At 46.2% G+C, this 16410-nt stretch overlaps 1 long non-coding RNA gene across 1 annotated transcript; it reads right to left on the bottom strand.

Moving 5' to 3' along the window:
- Nucleotides 1–417: 417 nt before the first annotated feature.
- On the bottom strand, nt 418–8683 carry LOC135177114 (uncharacterized). Its single transcript, XR_010302917.1, has 3 exons — nt 8341–8683; nt 7005–7159; nt 418–1173 (listed from the first exon to the last, which is right to left on the bottom strand). It is a non-coding gene; the product is annotated as an uncharacterized LOC135177114 (long non-coding RNA).
- Nucleotides 8684–16410: the final 7727 nt, after the last annotated feature.

Here is a 16410-nt window from a genome sequence, read left to right as displayed (position 1 = left end):
TCACATCATGGTAACAGCAAGGCCTGGCTGAATACCTCAGCCCAGGGCAATCACAAAAAGGCAGCAAGATGAAAGTGCTTCCCTTCAGATCAACCTGTGTTACTCAAAGACAGCTTTCACCCATTGTCCTCAAGTGAACTAGTCCTGATTCACATGGATGAAACCAAGGACATCCACACACCAGGGATTAGGAAACTGCTTTCATTTAACTGCTGAACAGTAATTGACAAGATACATTCTTCTTACCAGTGAGAAATGCAGGATGGCTCCAGACCAGTTACTTATTTTCTGCCAAGAGGCAGACCATTTTGTCTTGGCCATCAAGTAAAAATTAGCCACCATGTGTAGCTAACACAGTAAATTCAGAGGATACCATGCCTACAGGTCCATAATCCTGAGAGCAGCAGCAAGCACCAGGTACTGAGAAACCATAGGAATAGGTTACTCAATGATTAAATTTAATTAGAATTCCAATTAGAGTGGAACCCAGGAAACAAGCAACTAATAATCTTACACTCAGTAATCAGGATAATTAAGTTTGCAGTCATTTGTGTATTTAGAAAACCTCTCCAGTTGTGCTCCCCGAACTGGATAGTTTAGGAAAAGCCATCCCACTGTATGAATTTTGTACAAGGTAGCTGAAGAAATTGCAGATGGAGCCAGATGGCTCTTTGATGCAACTGTTCTGATGAGGACAGGAATTATGGAGCAGATGGCAAGATCTGTGCTGGGGCTTCCCAGCTTTCTTCTCTGCCAGGGTGTGCCTGAAAAGTGCTTTTATTTCATCTCGATTGACATTCTAGGTCCTGTTTTGACTAGGCTCTATGTGCTGCTGTTTTTTCCTGTTTCCCTTTGGAAAGCAGCAGCACATGAACTGCCTCCACCTGTACCTGCTCTGCCTCTGCCTGGGCACTGTGGGCTCACACCAAGGGTGTTTTAATTTCTGCTACGCCAGCCTGTAAAACACTTTTGCTGTGTCTCATGACTGCCTGGAACACAAGAGAGATGGAGCATTATATGTCTTCCAGGAGCTGTATATCAGCGCTGTTGCTGCTGTTCTGGATGAACAGTGCATGAACAGTCTGCAGGAATGGGATCCAAAAACTTGTGACCTTGTATCTCTTGTCATTTAACCTTTCTGGCTCATCTTGGGGGTTCCTTTCTCCAAATGTCCTGAAAAAGGATGTACTACCAATGAAGTCCCGAGTAAAATTAATTTCCAAGTTGCTATCTACTCTTCATCTGCTTTCAACATATAAATGTATGCAGACAAATTATACAAAGCACATATACTAAGAGATTATATGTGTATTTTATATTGTGCAAATAATACAATGAATACATTGTATAAGATATAATAAATTGTGTGTTGGATATGTACGTAATAGCATATAATAACTTGTAGTACAGCAGTTATGATAACTTACATAATACTGGTTTCTCCCTGACAGCATTTTTGAGCTCAATATATTGGTGAGGTGTCACCTCACTGCCACAGGAAATCCCTGCTCTGAAATGTTTGCCCAGATGATGATTATGTTCCTGTTTATGGATTGTCTTTAGTTCCTAGGAAACAGCTCAGACAAAAATGAAGTATTGAGATTTCTGAAGCTGGCTCCTTCCCCGAGAGTGATGGCTGGTAGGAGATTTCCCTGGGAGCAGTGAGATCTATGTCCTGGGACAGAGCTCTACTCTGCTCTGCTGAGGCCTCACCTGGAGTACTGTGTCCAGCTCTGGGGCCCTCAACACAAGAAGGATATGGACCTGATGGAGTGGGTCCAGAGGAATGCCACAAAAAGGATCAGTGGGCTGCAGCACCTCTGCTGTGAAGATAGGCTGAAGGAGATGGACTGTTCAGCCTAGAGAAGAGGACACTCTAGGGAGACCTAATAGCAGCCTTTCAGTACCTGAAGGGGGCCTACAGGAAAGCTGGGGAGGAGCAGTTTACAAGGGCCTGTGGCACTAGGACAAGGGACAATGATTTTACACTAGAGAAGGTCAGATTTAGATTGCACACTAGGAAGATCTTCTTTACTATGAGGGTAGTGACACACTGGAACAAGATGCCCAGAGATGTGTTGGAGTCCCCCTGCCTGAAGGCCTTCACAGTCAAACTTGATGTGACCTTGAGCAACCTGATCTAGTTGGAGATGACCCTGCTCACCGCAGGAGGGGGGCTGCATGAGAAGACCTTCGAGGGCCCCTTCCAACCAGATGCATTCTCTGATTTGATGATAATAACAGTGCATGGTGCTCTGCAGGGCCCTGAAGCTGCCTCAGAGCTACCACTTGAAGAGCTGATTACCTGAAGTACTCAGAGAGTAATTCCTTGGTAGAATGTGCTGCTTTATACTTTCAAGATAATACTGCTGCATTTGCTTCTTACAGGAAGAAAACAGTCAGAATTCTCTGCAAAACCCAAGAATGATAGTTACTACAGCAAGGACAGTGCAGTGGTGGCAGTGACTTCAGATGGCAATTCTGAGAAATAGTTTTGAGCATCTGGGCACAGGAAGAAATGTGCAGAGGCAGCCAAAAGCAGTGACTGATTTCCCAGTCTCCAACCACAGCCACATGCATCTGATGGCACCAACCTTTGTGTGTGTGTGTGTTTCTTCTTTGCTTTTCCACAGAAATGCTTCCAGCTGAATTTTATGACAGAATTTCCAGTTCCTTCATTTAAATTGGCAGGAGATAGGTTTGTTTGGGGTTTAGTTTGGGTTTTGTTTGGTTTTGGTTTGAGAAAATGCTTTTGAAGTTTGTACTGTAATGGGAGTAAAGCTTATAGCATATGAAATACAGATTGCAAATAGCATCTCCATTTTTTACTTCCTGATATTCAGAAAATCTCTACAGTACAAGCAAAAACAGTCTGAAGAATCAGAGTTAGGACCACATTATGGCTTTTTGTGACGTTGCTTTGATGGTACATCTGTGTGAATTTAGAGTTGCCTGATTTGGCAAAACCAATTATCCATGAGAAATGAATTATTTCTGTAAGTGTAGGAATTTTCACAGGTGGATTTGTGAACACGTGCATGTTACATGGGTGGCTTAAGGGCCCTGTCTGGGAATCTGCGCTCAGATACTTTGCAGTAACTCAGACTCAGTTGTTTCAAACCCATGGCACACAGCTATGGGGCACCAGGGATTACTTCAGATGAAACATGTACAGCATTTGTACGGAACAGCCTCAGTAAGCAACATGGAAAAATGATGTACAGTAAATCAGAACAGATCTTGAGGGCAGGCTGAGCTTCAGACTTGCTTTCTTTCTCATCGTGCTGCTGGTTGTGGGATGGCTTTGCTCACTCAGAGGGCTCATTTATACTGACTTGATGCTTTCATGAGGGCTTGCATGGAGCCACTCACCTTCACCAGAGCAAGGGCCTTGACTGGTTTTTGCAACTACGATAAAATGATGCTGGTTTTGACAGTGAATATTTAAAGCTCTCTACATGTCCACATGCAAAAGTCAGCCAGCATTGTCAGAGCACTGGTCTCTGGCCAAGTCCTCTGAGTTGTTCAAGAGCTGGTCAAAAGAAGAGCTAGATTTTGACAGGGGATTACATTATCACAAAATCACAGGAAGCTGGGGATTGGAAGGGATCTCTGGAGATCATCTAGTCCAACCCCCCTGCTGCCAGAGCAGGTTCACCTAGACCAGCTTGCGCAGGAACATGTCCAGGTGGGTCTTGAAAGTCTGTGGAGAAAGAGATTCCAGTCTCCGAGGGCAGCTTGGTCCAGTGCTCTGTCACCCTCACAGTAAATTAGTTTTTCCTTATTTTCAGATGGAACTGCCTGTTTTCAGCTTGTTCCTGTTGCCCCCTGTCCTGTCACTGGGCACCACTTAAAAGAGTCTGATCTCATCCTCCTGACACCTGCCCTTTAGACATTGATAAGTATTGGCAAGATCTTTTCTCAGCCTTCTCTTCTCCAGGCCCAACAGCCCCAGGTGTCTTAGCCTTTCCTCACAAGACAGATATTCTATTCCTTTTATCATCCTTGTAGCTCTCCGTCCATACTTCCCTGTCCCTCTTGAACTTGGAAGCCCAGAATTGGACAAAATACTCCAGATGAGGCCTCACTAAAGATTAAAAAAAAATTACAAGTTCTACTTGCATCTAAATTTCTGAATGAAATAAAATTTGTCTGCTCTTTTCATCTTCATTCTTCCCCCAGTTTGGCCTATTGGAACAACGCAGTGGAAGCCAGCATTAACATTTTGTCTCTTGGCGATTAATAACATGAAATAAAAGCCCTGTCCCTGAAAATAAACTGGGGACTTCTGCTCTCACAACTTTCCCTTAGGCACATAAACTGTTATTTTAGGCTACATGATATTGAATAATCAATTAACAAACCAACCAAACAAAAACCACCCCAAAACAACAAAACAAACAAAAAAAAACCCCTCAAAACTCAGGCTGGTGAATTAGCCCATGTGCGACAATGAAAATAACCAAAGATGTCACATATAATTTAAAGTCAAACCCTAGAGCTGGGCCTAAGATGGATATATGGAAAAAGTGAAGTCTCCAGGATGGGAAGAAAAGCAGTACTGAAAAGAGCAGGTATTTGCATAAAATGGTTATGTTACTATCTTAAACCAGAGGACATCTGGGCACAAAGTTTATGATGTTTCATAGCACAAGGCTTGCATAACAAGTCACAGATAGCTTTCCAGCTCCCACTCAGTGTGTTGTATATGTCAAAAGTATGAACATTTTTGCCTACATCCCATGTACCTGAAGTTGGGCTCCTGAACCAAAGCTGGACACCAACCTCAATCTTCTGGTCATGGGGCAAAGTGGGGGTTTATCAGAGGAGCTCTACCTGCTGTTCCCCTGGGAGAGGGCTTGCCATGTAACTGTGCAGCTATTGGCTGGCAAGGCCAGAGATTCAATGCTGAAGTCTTTCTGTGCAGGTCACAATTTCTGCACTTCTTATTTTTGTTTCTTTCCTCTGAGCTCTTTTTAACTGGTCACAGAAGGAGAGGGCTTAGAGGAGACCTCTGGAGATCATCTAGTCCAGTCCTCTGCCAGAGAAAGTTCACCATTGGACACAGTACTCCAGATGAAGCCTCGCCAGGGCAGAGTAGAAGTGGAAGAGAACCTCCCTCGACCTGCTGGCCACACTCTTCTTCATAGAATCATAGAATCAACCAGGTTGGAAGCGACCTCCAAGATCCAGTCCAACCTATCACCCTGCCCTATCCAATCAACTAGACCATGGCACTAAGTGCCTCATCCAGTCTTTTCTTGAAGACCCCAGGGACGGTGCCTCCACCACCTCCCTGGGCAGCCCATTCCAATGGCAAATCACTCTCTCTGTGAAGAACTTCTTCCTAATATCCAGCCTATACCTACCCTGGCACAACTTGAGACTGTGTCCCCTTGTTCTATTGCTGGTTGCCTGGGAGAAGAGGCCACCCCCCACCTGGCTACAATGCCCTTTCAGGTAGTTGTAGACAGTAATAAGATCACCCCTGAGCCTCCTCTTCTCCAGGCTAAACAGGCCCAGCTCCCTCAACCTCTTTCTTGATTAACCCCAGGATGTCATTGGTGTTCTCGGCCACAAAGGCACACCACTAGCTCATGGTTATCCTGGTGTCTGCCAGGACTCCCAGGTCCTTCTCCATAAAGCTGCTAGCCCCTAACCTGTGCTGACACATGGGGCTATTTCTCCCTAGGTGTAGGACTCTACACTTGCCCTGCACCACACCTCTCTTGAAGGGTGGTGCCCAAGACAAGACACAGCACTCTTCCTAGCCTGTCACCAGCGTGGGGCAAAGCAGGAAGACTTCCAGCCTGCACTCACACACTTGAAATCCCCATGAGGTTGCTTCTCACCCACACTGTTGCTGTGATCCACTCCACAGATCTTGCACTGCTCCTCAACCTGTGTTAACACAGCTGATACTTTTGCCAAAGCATCAAGCTTTTTGTCCTTGTTCTCCCTGAATCCCACCACCAATCTGTGGGCACTTCACAGATCCTAGATCATTGTGAATTCTGCTCCTGTCTTTCAGCACCTGCAGACTTTCTGAACTTGATGTTTTATGCATACCCACTCTCAGCACATGAGTCATTAGCAAAAATATCAGGCAGCCCCTGTTCACAGCAGTGTGCAGCAGCCCCTTCTGTGCTAGTTTTCTCCAGACACTCAAAGAATACCGTTCATTCTTTGTAGCTTTTTAGACAAGCCCTGTAATCTCATTACTGCTCTTCATTTAAGAGTCTTTCCCCCATCTTGCATATGAGACTGTAATTTGGGACCATGCCTTACAATGCTTGCTCACTTGCTAGTCATGTTGTCTCAGAAGCAGACTGGGTTGGTTGCACATGGCTTATTCCTGGTAAACATGTTAGCTGCTTTTTATCCTTCCATTTTTCTGTAGGTTTGCAGATAGCTCTGGTTATTTGTTGAGTACTGATGAGTGTTGAGCACCATTGAGTGGCAAGCTGATCCTAGGCTTTTTCATCTCAAAGGTATTTACACTTTTTTTCAGTCTTCTGAGAACCTCACCTATAACCATTAATGGCTTTGAGACTCCTTCATCTGGATCCCAAAGTACTCCAAAGTGAATTTCCACAGGTCCACCTGATAATAGGGTAGTTATTAGGTAAATGCTTGCACTCCGGCTGCAGCACCTCTCAGATAATGGAAGCAAATGCATTCTGATACTAAAGTATTACTTAAAATAACCATACACTGATTGTATTTGTTAGATGTCCCAGTTATTAGATATCACTGTTTCAGACCTGCTACGTACAAAGCATCTGCGGTACTGGCCTAACTCCCTTTCAACATTATCTAATATAGCACAGACATGTTCAGTGAAGATGATGGTCTGAGGCATTTGGTTGTTTCCTTGTTCTCACCATGCAAACACATCAATCACCATGACTGGTATTGATGATTGGTATTTTTTCCCACTGCTTTTATCAGAAGCCACTGGCAAAACAACCAACCAACACAAAATAACAAAAATTATAACCTACCTTTGACGTTTCAGAAACACTAACAGGTCACCAGAGCGGAGTGACCTGTCAAACTCCACATCCTCCTTATTTGCACGGAAAGCAAACGGGGGTAGGAAGTCAGGGTTGGTACATGCCCAGCACAGCTGTCACTTACTGGAGGCCGCTCAAAGCATCTGCAATAGAAGCAGCAGGTATTCATTCATCAATAATTGATATAATCCCTGGCTTTAGGATGCTTAACACCCTACTCATGCAGCTGGAGGGAAAGAAGCCTGCTGAGTCAGTTGGAGATAGATGTGGAGCTGGATGACTTAAGATCACAGCAGGCTCTGATTTTTTTCTCAAGAGGAAAGAATCTTAAGCACCCAAGAAGTCATCATTTCTATTCAAGGAATTGTTTTTTTCCCTGAGCCACAGGCCATTTTTCTATTGTTGTATGCCTGCCTATGGTAGGAGCTCATATTATTCCATGCAAAGACCAAGATTTTCCAGTGCAAGTGTCATGCTGTCAGGCAGCTGTGTGGGCTGCCGTCAGAAAGAGAAACCCATGCAGCCCAAAGTGCTGTTCAAGTACAGAGCGGGTTTCTGCTTGGAGGAACCAGCACCTGGTGCACATCCTGCCTGCATGGGGAGGACATCCACTGGCCCCTCTCCTGCTGCCAGCAGAAGTGTGAGAAGAAGGACCTATTATTACCTGCCTGCTTGGCTGAGGAACTGAAGCAACTACCGGAGTCCCTAATCAGAGCAAAATGCAAACCTGTGTTCTTCATATGCCCTCTCTTTTTCTTGCTCTCCCTTAGTAAAGCTGGGGATTGTGAGCTCTTGGCACTACCCCAGCCCAGGAAGCACAAAGCACACAGAGCACTTTATTTACAGTGCAGCACGGACCTGCAGAGAATTCACTCTCAGCAACATTACACAATCACTTACAGACACCTGTGTGCAAAGAAATGAAAATTACCATTTGTTGAGAGCTTCTCAGCAGTCTCTGGGATTAAATAATATGATAACCAGTAGTATTTAATGGCAATCCCTGTGTTGACAGCAAGAATACTCTAGTGTAAGTACTAACAAGAGAACATTTCATTCAAAGGGCTGTTAGACTAGAATGAGTACCTGAAGTCCAGTTTTAAAGGCACCATGAAAACTGAGGCAGAGCACAACTCATTTCTAAATAAAATGCTAGAGATGACAGTGAAGTTCATGACCAACACAAGGCAGCCCAGTGCTGACACCTGCAAGCGCCTGCTTCCTCATACCCCTCTGGATGTGCCTCACACAGTAGTGGGGTGCAGGGTATCGCCAACGGGCAGTATTTCTGTCCGAAATTAGGTGTTAGGAAAGACTTACGTACTGAAGAAGCGGTCAGGCGTTGGAACAAGCTGCCCAGAGCTGCGGTGGAACCACCATCCCGGGGGACGTTTGTGCGGACCGCGGCGGAGGCGCAGGCTCTGCCCAGCACAGGCAGCCGTCCGTGCCCTGAGCGCCTGCCCGGACGCCCACCTCGGCCCTTCCCGCCGCTCCCGCGCGCAACGGGCGGGAAAGCAGCAACGGCTCCGGCGCCCCTCAGGCTACACAGGCCTCGCGTTCGGCCTCGTCTGCAGCCTGCTTTGGTTTGTGACAAACGCAGGGCACGACCCTGGGCCCGTGCAGCTGCCTTTTGTGGATAAATAACTCCGGCTTGGTTCCAGCGGTGGTTTCACCTGTTCTGTTGGTCAGAGACGCTCGCCAGAACGCTTCCAGCCCTAGCAAACCGCTTCTTTGCTGCTGCTGCTTTTGGTTTGTTCGCCACCCATTTGCCTCACTGCCTCTGTGTGCCGCCACACTTTGCGTCGCGCCTAAGCGGGGACTTGCCTGCGGCCAGCAGGCTGACCCTGCCCGATCGAGCCCGGAGATAAGTAACGACCCAACGACAGCCTAGCGACGAGTTTCGGCACCGGCACCCGCCGGCCCGCCGCTCCGGCCCCGCCGTGCCAGCCCCGGGGCGACTCCTTGCAATACGCAGCCCTCACACGGACTGCTCCAGCCCGCAGGCCTGGACCCTGCTGTGCCCGGCTGCCTGCTGACCACCCGATGGCTGCCTGAGAGCCACGGAAGAGCTCTCCCGTGTCCGTGGGCTGCTCACACGGCGTGCTCCATTCGGACTGAGCAAGCAGCACAGCCCCGTCGCAGCATCACCAGGTGAGTCCACCGTGCGGCTTTCACTGTCTGTGTTTTTCTGTTTATGCCTTTGGAGCGCAAATATTGACCCTTGTGACCAGAGGGCAGCCGAACTCTCTTCACGCAGGTGTGTGGAAGTTTCAGCGGCAGTTGGTGCTGCAGTCTCTGGTTGGAGGCGTTTCTGAAGGCTTTTCCTAACTCATTTAATTTGACTGTATCTATAGATACATTCTGCAAAACAGTTTTACCAACCTCATCATAGAATCTGCCTGTGTTCACTGCAAATAAGTTTGGGGAAGTTTTCTCTGTTAATTAATGAACTATTGGATATTTTTTTACATCGGCCTCATTACAATTCACTCCTGACCCAGAGTCAAGCCCCTCCTTAACATAGACACGGCGCTCCAGGACGTGGCTTAGTGGGCATGGTAGTGTTGGATTGATGGCTGGACTTGATGATCCTAGGAGTTTTTCCCAGCCTTAATGATCCTCTGAACCTATGGAAGCGACAGTGTGTGCCACCAGGGTGGGTGGTGCAGTTGATGTGTCTGGGGTGCCACCCAGAGGGATCCTGACAGGCTCGAGGAGTGGTGGGCCTGTGTGAACCTCACTAAGTTCAGCAAGCCCAAGTGCAAGGTCCTGCCTCTGGGCTTTATCAACACAGACTGCAGGATGAACGGATTAGATCACTGGGAACCTGAATGGGATGTCCACCTTAGAAGCAGAGGCACAGTAGGCTGCCTCCGTAACCAGTGGAATGAAATAGGCCTTTGGAGGGTGGACTGACTCACCCAGGAACTGAGAAACGTTTATTGAGCATGACAGTTGCCAGAACCTGAAGTAATTGCATTTGGATGTTAAACACCTCAGATATTTAATGTTATGTCAGTTGAATGTGGACCTTCATGCACAAGTTGCTCAGATAGCAAGATAATGATGAGCTAAGTAAGACTCAGGACAGTCTTTGAAGGGTATTTTAACACAGAGATGCTGAGTTTTGAGCTTCACTTTACTTTTCTTCATTTTCTTTGATTGGGAAGCTTGTGAAGTTGTTTGTAGGTCATGTTAAGTAGCCTCTATGGCACTGCTGTTGCACAAGGACACCACCTGCTTTGGCCTTGCCTCACTCCCTGGGACCATCAGAAGGCTCTAGTGGCTACTGGGCTTCCCTCTGGCCCTCAGTCTGTCTGTGGCTCACAGTGCTCCTCTGGCCTCCAGCTGCCGGCCCTTAGGCTTTGCATGTGCTTCGGGGCATGTGGGAGGTGAAGCTGCTCTTTGGACCTCGTTGCTGAAGAGGGTCACTTGCCTGGCAGGACAGGTGAGTTTTGTCTGGAAGGGGTGAGTGTGGCGAGTCCTTCAGGGCTGTTGTCGTTTCCCAGGTTCCGTCTGAAGAGGGCATCCTGGTGCTTTCAGGGAGGACATTCAGTAGCAGATATCAACCACCTGTCTAGTGGGTCCAGCTGTAGCACAATGACAGCACCCAAGGAAATACAGAACGCCCTTGGGTTAGCTTTTACTTCCCATGTGGCTGTCTGGACCCATGCACCTTCATGGCAGCCTTCCTCATGGCCAATGAGTCCTGATACTGTGATACGCACTGCTCCATACACTGCTCTGGTGCGACATGCTGTTACCTGGTGATGCTCTAGCCTCTGTTTCCAGGTGGCTCGATGCAGGACCTGAGCTGCAGTGGGGGTGCCTGTGCCCAAACTTAGCTTCCTTGCAGCCCAGTATCTTCTGAAAGCTGCTCAGAGCCTGACAGCCATGCCTCTGGATTCTCTGACTGATTAGTTCAGTGTCTGTCTTCAGTGGGAAGTTGCCATTATTGGAACAGGACATTTTGCTAGAAATAGGGATGATTTGTCTCTGACACCTTCAGCTTTCTAAAAGTGAGTTGTCCAGCTCTAGTTAGTAAGGAGAGAGGCACACATTGTGAGGGGAATTGGTCTGTCTCTTTCAGACACATCCTAAAGGGGATAAATTGCTCTCTGGAGGTGCTCATTATTTGCACTATGGAGAGAAACTCTGGAAATAGATCAGGCTGAATATTCATGTGCAGTGGCCAAGTTTTAGCAAGGCAAGGGTGCAGCATCACGCTCCAGTGTCGACATCCTTGAGCACACTTTGGGCTTTCTAATGCACTGCTCAGTGAGCAACAACAATTGATTTGATGTAGGGCAGCAGCTATGAACTGGGACTCAGACTGTGTGGTTTAAAAAAAAAACAGCCCAAAAGCCTGTTAGGGACTTTGTATAAACTGACTGCTTCACATTTGTTCTCCTGTCACATTGGCATAGACTTGTATTGAGACAATTAGAATCATAGAATCAGAGCTTGCACTGAGTTGAACAGGACCTTTAAAGGTCACTTGTCCAACCCCCTTGCAGTAAGCAGGGACATCCTCAACAATATCGGGTAGCTCAGAGCCCCATCAAACCTGACACTGAATGTCTCCAGGGATGGGGCCTTCACCACCTCCCTGGGCAACCTGTTCCAAACTTCCACCACCTTCATAGTGAAGAACTTCTTCCCAATGTCCTGTATAAATCCACCCTGCTCTAGTTTAAAACCTCTGCCCCTTGTTCTAGTGCTACAAGCCCTGAAAAAGTCCCTCTCCAGATTTCTTCTGATGAAAGCTCTTGCCAGATCTCTGCTGCAGATGAAATCTAAGACCCAGTGGGAGACTTGTTGATGCTGCATCCCTCCTCATGCCTCTTTCATATCCGGCACCTGCTGCAGCCTGAGGGTCAGAAACTGTCTTGCCTTACATGTGCAGACAGACAGAGAGAGCTGGGCACAGCTCCATATACTTCAGAGGAGTCAGAAAGCAGCTCTGGGAGCAGGAGACATCAGTCAGAACTGAGGCACCAGCCATTGGGCTTTTGTTCCATCAGAGGGTCATGCTGAAGCAAAGGTTTCAGTGCCATTCCTCCATCCTTCCTTGCCTACAGCAAAGGTCTTCCACAGTGTAGCTGAAGAATTGCTAGGGGAGCAGAGCACAGTCCTGTGGACTTTATTTCCCCTTAGGCAAAGCCTGATTTTAGAAAGGCAATATGGCTCAACTGTGACAGGAAAGGGACATGAGTTAGAGTTCTTCCTGGGCAGTGACAGTTCTCTTCAAGCTTTCACGCATTTTGGTTTTATGTACCACCGTCCCTGTTGGGCTGAGAGTTTCAAGTTCCTGTAATTCATTACCGAAGGAGATAAGATGAAGGAGAACCCAATTTCATTAGCAGGATCATGTTTGCTCCTCACTCTGGTTTAAAGAATAGCAAGAAGATACAGCCCGTTCCCCCAGTCACAAAAATAAATGAAACCCCAAGTATTAAGTGCTCTCACCTTCAGCTCCTCTTGAAGAACCTTTACACCACTGCAAGGTGGCAGGGTGGAGGTGGCCTCCCCAGGACCTGTCTCTGTTGTCTGCAGTGGGAGCTAAGGGTATTGGCAAACTCGGTCAACCTTTCCATCACTCCTGCCAGCTGAGATGAATCTTACCTATTGTTGCTCAGTGGAAAGACACTCACTGAGAAGGAATTCAAGCTCTCATTGCACTTGGCATCACACACCTCCTTTGATCCTCCTGCTTCCAATGACTCCCTTGCAGGAAGGACTTCAGTTTTACAAAAGCACGTAGTGACAGGACAAGGGGGAATGGCATGGATGAGCAATCCGGTCTAGTAGATGTCCCTGCCTACTGACTTTTGGAACTAGATGACCTTTAAAAGTCTCTGCCAACATGAACCATTCTATGGGTCTATGCTGAGGAGTGGTGGATTACATGAAGTTCCTAAAGCCTTCAAAAAGGTGGGGATCATCGGTTTTAAAGCACTTTGAGCTCTTAAAAAAGCTCACTTCTAAAAATACTGCTGAGAATGTGAAGAAATACTTTTTTTGGGGGCCCTTTTGGGCTGTTTTGATGCTTATAAACACACTCAGTGTAGGCCAGGGGCACTCTTGATGAAAAGTCAGCGACACAGCAGAGCTCATGATTACACGCTCAGTTAAAACCTGAAGTGGAGATAGCCTCAGGAACCCTATTAATCTCCCGTTTGATTAAGCTACCTTTCAGCTACCTTATTAAATGTGATACTTGTAGAAGAGTTACAAGAAAGTCATATGAAAGACAAGACTGATTTAGGGGGTTATTTTGTGTTGCCTTTGACTGCTCATAACTAAGAGGGGAAAAGGCAATTTGTCCACGGTAGGAAAAGACATGACAAACATTAATATCCTTTTGTGTTTGTTTTATCACTAATATATTCATAGAGAAGTGCCACTGCACTGCACATGTAGAACCATTTCTCAGTTAAATCCCTGTGGCCATGTTCAGCTGAAGCCAGAGAGGTGAATTACCACCAACAGAGGACTCTGCCACAGATAAACCCGTTGTGCAGCTTGCAATTCCAAAGGAGATCCAGGCACAGAGCATTTTAAGAGGAGAGCTGCCAGGCAGTGCCAGTGCCCATTTTTATCAATGGCATTAACTACCATTACAGCAGCACCAGGAAACAGAATTCCAGGCATCTGGCACGATTGAAAATGCATGGTGTAAAAAGAGGGGATTTTCAGCAAGGTGCTGGTGGCATGAAGGTTATGCTGCCAGAACTCCCAAACTGTGCAGCACCTCCACTGATGGCTGTGGCAGATACTTTATAAAGTGCATGATATGAAACCTCTGAGTAGCTAAAGGGCAGAAGAGAGCCCACTCAAGTCATAGAATCATAGAACAGTAGAGGGACCTCTGGAGATCACTGAGTCCAACTCCCCTGCTAAGGCAGGATCACCTAGAGCAGGCCACACAGGAACACATCCAGCTGGATCTTGAAAGTTTCCAGAGGAGACTCCACAACTTCTCTGGGCAGCCTGGTCCAGTGCTCTATCACCCTCACAGTAAAGAGGTTTTTCCTTACGTTCAGATGGAATGCCCTGTGTTCCAGTTCGTGTCCATTGCCCCTCATCCTACCACAGGGCACCACCGAAAAGAGACTGGCCTGTCCTTCAGATATTTGTACACATGAATAACATTAATAAGACACCTTCTCAGCCTTCTTTTCTCCAGACTAAACAGCTCCAGGTCTCTTAGCCTTTCCTCCTAAGACAGATGTTCCAGTCCCTTAATCCTCATAGCCCTACATGGAACTCTGTCTAGGATTTCCTTGTCTCTCTTGAACTTGGGAGCCTAGAACTGGACACAACATTCCATATGTGGTCTCAATGGGAGAAGATCCTTCTCTCTTGACCTATGTGACACACTTTTCTTAAAGCACCCCAAGATGCCATTATACTTCTTGGCCACAAAGGCGTATTGCTGTCCCATGGATAACTTGCTGTCCACCAGGCCTCCAAGGCTGGAGTCCTTTCCAGCAGGTTAACCTCTAATCTGTATTGGTGCATGATGTTATTGTTCCTCAGGGGCAGGACTCTGATTCTTCAGCCTGCAACAAATCTCCTGTATGAAAAGAGAGGCACAGGGGCAGAAAAATGCATTTTCTGGTGTTCTGTTTTAATTTTGGTACACAAATTAAAGGCCCAGCATCATGATGATGTTGTCACTACCTGGTTAAGTGATTGAACATCCACTGATGGGTGCTTTCTTTGTCTACAGCATATTTGGAGATGAACAGTCTGCAACTCTCTCCAGCTTTAGAGATACATCATGGTCTAGAGTGGCAATTTTCATGCAGAAACAGAATTTCCAGAATATACATGAAAAGCTGTTAGGGACATTTGCCTTTGTTTGATACTTCTTTTACTATTAAATGAGTATTACCATGAGAAGTTGCCCTAGGCTGTTCATCCTGATGGAAGAAGACAGAAATTCTGCTTTAGACAACTGAGTAATGTGAAAGAGCTTTTCATAAAACATGTGAGTGAATTTAATCACCTTTATTTAGCACAGGAGATCAAGCTTGAATGCTCCCCTCTACTAGCAATGGCATTTATCTCAGACAGCTCACCAGTCTATGCTACATCTATTCAGATAATACCAACCATATTTGATTTTCTGATTATTTAATACTTTCATTTCATTTGCCTGTGAAAGGTGGACTCAGGCAGACAAACCAAACAGCTACATAATCTCATTGGATTCCTTCTCAAAGAATAAAGCAATTAACTTGAGGTATTAAGACATAATTCAAACTAGAGAAGTTACAGCTGTTAGAATTGGATTACTTTAGTTAGAATTGTTTGGTATCAGGAGATATTAACCTGTATTTGCCTGATAGCAGAGGTAAAGCCAATCCAATAAATTCCATAAAATGGCTTTTAAAGTGTGTTTGTAAAGAAGGTCTAATATTTACTACCTTAAACAGTTCTTCTGTTTAAATATTTCTACAAGCTAGGGATGGTAAAAAGTGATTCCTGGAGTGTAACTCCTCAAACATAACAATTTATATGCCAAATGTAATCCATTGGTGGTGTTTCTTAAAAGCTTTGCAAACCAAGTAAAGCAGCATTAACCTCCTCAAGCTCACCAGGCTCCTGACTTTCATCAGCTTTCAATTGTTGATAAATTGCCAACATTTTTGAAGTACAAGCCATATAAACAAAAGTACAAATATGTTTAAAATGTAAATGATTTTGGGGGGAGATCAAGGAAGAGATTAAATATCTCGGTCTGGCAAAGGATATAAGGGTGTTCTTTAAATCTTCCTTTGACTTCAACAGGACATAAGCATATGCTTGAAGTTTGGTATGCTCAGAGCTTTGAAGACTGAATTCAGAAGTGGGTTTGGGAATTGCAGCACGGAGTGGCATCCTGCCCATATTTTGGGAGCAGAGCCACACACTGAGCCTGCAGGCTGGAATTAGATGTCTACAAACACGGCAAACTTAGGTACAGTCCAAGCACAGGTGGCACTGTGAGCACAGGGAGGAGGCCAACCTTAGCAATTAGAAGGAAAAGTCTTTAGCTTATCCTAATTGTGAACTTGGGCCCCTCGCTGTAGTGGATGTAGAGCTGGGAGAGGTTCATATGGCCAGCCTGCTTTAGGAGTCAGGATCCCATGGCACCATGCAGGTCTTCTTCAGAGGAGTATGCAGAGGCAAGGTACAGCACCATGGGCTCCTCTGTAGGAGCTGCTGTGCAGGTGCCTTTGCTTCCTCTGCTAAAGAACGTTTGAACAAACAGCAGACAAAAGGGGCTAGGGGGTACTAGCCTCCAGTCATTTTTTCAGCACCCCCCACTCCCCCTCTGAGGTTCCAGCCAGAGGGAGGATGAAAATATGGGCATGTTATCGTACACCCCCACAAAGTTTTGATG

The sequence above is a fragment of the Pogoniulus pusillus genome, chromosome 7 (genome assembly GCF_015220805.1).
Source record: "Pogoniulus pusillus isolate bPogPus1 chromosome 7, bPogPus1.pri, whole genome shotgun sequence".
Classification (NCBI taxonomy): Eukaryota; Metazoa; Chordata; class Aves; order Piciformes; family Lybiidae; genus Pogoniulus; species Pogoniulus pusillus.
Note: the sequence above shows the minus strand (reverse complement) of the source record. Positions and strands in the feature narration are given on the sequence as shown.